The following is a 4605-nucleotide window of genomic DNA, read 5'->3' on the forward strand; positions in this document are numbered from 1 at the left end:
CACTGGGTTACCCATCTAGAGTATGTATGAAAGACCATCTATATGATTTATATACACACAAAATATAAATATATGTGTATAAATAATATATACAGGCATATAGTGAATGACCAGATTTTTAAAATTGTTTCTTCTATTTTTTTATTTTCTAGCAATAAGAACCTACATATTTTCATATATTCATTTCTTTTTTGTTAACTCTACAAATTCCTACCTTGCTCTTAAAGCTTTCAAATTTATTTTCATTCCTTATCTGAGCAACAAGCTCTTCTTTGTTTTATGATATACCTCTTCCCCTTGCCAGTCATGCTATCGTTATATCAAAGCTTAACAACATACAAATTCAAATAAGATTTCAACATTGAACCTCAATGGGAAGTAACTTTTTTGCCTGAGTAATACCCAAACATCTTTAAAAACAAATTCATAATGCTGAATTTATTCATTACTTCAAGATCATTGTGCTGAATTCAGTCATTACTATTGGGCCTATATTGGCTATTTCAGCTATTGCTAAATCCTGAAGGCTGTAAGTTGGCAACTCGTAGGCTGTTCCAGCTCATCAAAATGTTTGGTTCATGTGGTGTTAGCCTGCAAAATAATTGTTTAATAATGACAAAGTACATGTAACACAAAATTTACCCCTTAATTATTTTTTATTTTATTATTTTATTTTATTTTTGAGACAGAGTCTCACTCTGTTGTCCAGGCTGGAGTGCAGTGGCGTGATCTCAGCTCATTGCACCCTCCACCTCCAAAGTTCAAGAGATTCTCATGTCTCAGTCTCCCAAATAGCTGGGATTATAGGCACCTGCCACCATGCCCAGCTAATTTTTGCATTTTTAATAGAGACAGGCTTTCACCATGTTGGCCAGGCTGGTCTCGAACTCCTGACCTCAAGTGATCCATCTCCTTTGGCCTCCCAAAGTGCTGAGATTATAAGCGTAAGCCATGGTGCCTGGCCATCTTAATCATTTGTTAGAGTACAGTTCAGTGGTATTAAGCACATTCATATTGCTGTGCAGCCATCACCAGAACTTTTTATCTTACGAAACTGAAACTCTATATCCATTTAAAAATTCCTCATTTTCTCCTCCTCACCCCAGTCCCTGGCAACTACCATTTCACTTTTGTTCTCTATGAATTTCACTGCTCTAGGTACCTTATACAAGCAGAACTATACATTTTTTATCTTTTTGTGAGTGGTTTATTCCACTTAGCTTAATGTCCTCAAGGTTCATTCATGTTGCAGCATGTGTCAGAATTTCCTTTCTTTTTACGGCGAAATAACGCTTTTATATATATAAATGTGCTATATGTATATACTACATTTCATTTAACCATCCATCTGCTGATAGAAAGTTGAGTGGCTTCCGGCTGCTTCTCTCTGGCTCAGGCCCGTCGCTCTGATAGGATGTGCAAGTGTCATGGACTTCATACTGCTAGGAAGCTCTGTAGTCACCGATGAGACCAGAAGTGGCATGATAAACAGTACAAGAAAGTCCATTTGGGTACAGCCCTGAAGGCCAACCCTTTTGGAAGTGCTTCTCGTGCAAAAGGAATCGTGCTGGAAAAAGTAGGAGTTGAAGCCAAACAGCCAAATTCTGCCATTAGGAAATGTGTCAGGGTCCAGCTGATCAAGAATGGCAAGAAAATCACAGCCTTTGTACCCAACGATGGTTGCTTGAACTTAATTCAGGAAAACGATGAAGTTCTGCTTGCTGGATTTGGTCGCAAAAGTCATGCTGTTGGTGATATTCCTGGAGTCCGCTTTAAGGTTGTCAAAGTAGCCAGTGTGTCTCTTTTGGCCCTATACAAAGGCAAGAAGTAAAGATCAAGATCATAAATTTTAATGGTGAAAACACAGTAGTAATGGATTTTCATATGCCCAAAAAAAGAAAGTTGAGTGGCTTCCACCTGTCGGCTGTTAGGAATAATACTGCTATGAACATAGTTGTACAAATATCTCCTTGAGAATCTGGTTTTAATTATTTGGGGTTTATACCCAGAAGTAAAATTGCTTGATCATATGGTAATTCTAGTTTTGATTTTTAGAAGAACTGCCATATTATTTTCCATAGCAATTACACCATTTTATATTTTCACCAACAGACCACAAAACTTAAAATTTCTCTACACCTTCACCATCACTTGTTATTTTCTTTTTTACATATATAATGGCCATGATAATGAATATGAGATGGTATCTCATTGTGATTTTGATTTGTACTTTCCTACTGATTAGTGATGTTGAATATCTTTTCATGTGCTCTTTGGTCATTTGTATATCTTCTTTGGAGAACTATCTACTCAAAACCACATAATATTTTAAATTGGTTTGAGCTAGGAATCCTAGAGTAGGCTTTGACCCCAGGGCTTCGAAAATTATCAATTCTGGCAGGTTATGAGGGAGAGAGGCATGTGAGGAACCCACTGAGGGCCATGAGCCACCATCCACCCCAGGTGGTCTGCAAATTTGAAAGGATTACTGTCTCAACTACCCACCTCGCCCTACACTGAACTTCACGTATATCAGCTCCATTCATTTTAAAAAACACTTTGGCCTAAGGCAAATGAGGACCTTGGAGAGCAGTTTGAGGATAATCTTTCAGAGCCCTGCCTAACCTAGAAGAAGCTATCAATGTCTACCACCACATTTCTTTACGTATATTTCCTTATTCCCTCCCACCAAGCTCAACCTCAATTCACTGGAGCTCAGTAGCATCTGCTTCTTTTGGAAGAGGCTTTTGTGCTCTACTTCAAGACTCTGTCCACCAATCCCAATTGTATTCTCTACTGCTTGCCCTGTTATACTAAATTTGGTCCATGTATTAGTCTCCTTGGGCTGCCATAATAACATACAAAAAAGTCTGGGTGTCTTAAAAAAAATACGTATTATTTTCTCACAACTGTGGAGCCTAGAAGTTCACAGTCAAGGTGCTGACAAGCTCAGTTTCTGTTGAGGGCTCTCTTCCTGGCTTGCAGACTGCCACCTTCTTGCTGTGTCTTCATATCACCTTTCTTCTTTTTATATGTAGATATCTCTCTCTCTCTCTCTCTCTCTGTCTCTCTTCCTTATTCTATAAGGCTATTGGTCTTATCAGGTTAGGGTCCCATTCTTATAACTTTTTTCACCTGAGTTACCTCTTAAAGATACTATTTTCAAAACAGTCACATGGGGGGTTAAGGGGGTGAATTTTCAGGGAGCACAATTTAGTCCAGAACAGCCTGCATCCTAATTTATGTTTGCTGCCTAGCCTCTATAGGCTATTAACTTTATAACTTCTGAAACACAGAGTTCAATTTTACTATTTACATTACTATATATTATACTTATGAATCACCCATTTACTAGCTGGGACAACTTAATTTCTTTGCCTACCCATTCGGTTACCTTGTATCATTTGCTGCTGCTCATCAGTATCTATGATTCACTTTCTTTAGTCATCTTCTGTATTTTCAATAATAAACTACTGGTTACGTTTTCAATCTCTTCATTTCTGTTTAGGTGAGCCTCTGAGAAAATCCTAAAAAATTTAAAGATCTTTAGCCATAAACTCCAAAACTCAGCATACTCATCTTTATTTCCATCTATCCAGTTTCAATAAATGTGCTAATGCTTTTTTTCCCCTAATATCTGATAAACATCCTTTAATCAGAACGAGATCTCTACCTTGGCCTTTGCACTCACGTCCTCATCTTGGAAAATATCTCAGTATTCCGGCACTTTTAGAACTAGAACTCTGCTTGCTTGTCTAAGTAACCAGTAGCTAGGGCCTTATTCCCTGTTAATAGACTTTCTGGTTGCTCACCCTCTGCTTGCCCAACTCCTAAGCCCTACAAGGCCAGGAACTGCATTGTGTCTTCCCTCGTCTCACTAGTGCTTCAGTCCCTGCAGTATAGTGGTCCTCAATATCTGTTTTATTAATTGTCTCTTGGATTTCTGAATATCACCAATTTTTTATTCCCCTGTTGGGATACCTAGTTATTAAACAGTGAACTGCAGACCAACTAATGTGTAAAACCACCACCTGTTATCTGTTGGCTTACTTTCTGGCTATCGTTATCTGTTCTATATTCTGGATTCCCTACCAGCATCTGTACCAATGATTCCTGGGTCTATTCCAGTTGGACATTTCATTTGCAGAAACTGGGCTATTATTTACTGGATCCAAAGCATGACACTAGCCACAGTGTGATTGTAGCAATTTATTTGATCTCTCTACATCCTGGCTTCTTCATCTTTTGAGGGAAAATGTAAGACTAGGTGATCTCTATATTGCCTCCTCCTCTTCAATCTGGGCTCAAGGACCGTTTTGACTAATAGAACATGAGAAAGGTGACAATGTGCAGACCTTTAGACCTAGAAATTGGTAGTTTCCACTTCTGACTCTTGGAGCATTTACTCTTTGAGCCCTGAGTGATGATGTTAAGAAATACAATGATTCTGCTGGAGAGATCATAAAGGTGGGCTGTGAGACTATAGACAGATAGAACAAATCATCTGAGATCAGACTTTCAACTGTCCCTGCCAAGGCACGAGACATGTGAGTGAAACCCTCTTGGACCCTCCAAACCAGGCAAGCCTCCAGCTGAAAAACACAA

The 4605-nt window shown here is 38.7% G+C and overlaps 1 pseudogene; it reads left to right on the forward strand.

Moving 5' to 3' along the window:
• Nucleotides 1-1414: 1414 nt before the first annotated feature.
• Nucleotides 1415-1889, forward strand: LOC101005486 (annotated as a pseudogene).
• The last annotated feature ends 2716 nt before the right edge of the window (nt 1890-4605 follow it).

Source organism: Papio anubis, chromosome 3, assembly GCF_008728515.1.
Source record: "Papio anubis isolate 15944 chromosome 3, Panubis1.0, whole genome shotgun sequence".
Classification (NCBI taxonomy): Eukaryota; Metazoa; Chordata; class Mammalia; order Primates; family Cercopithecidae; genus Papio; species Papio anubis.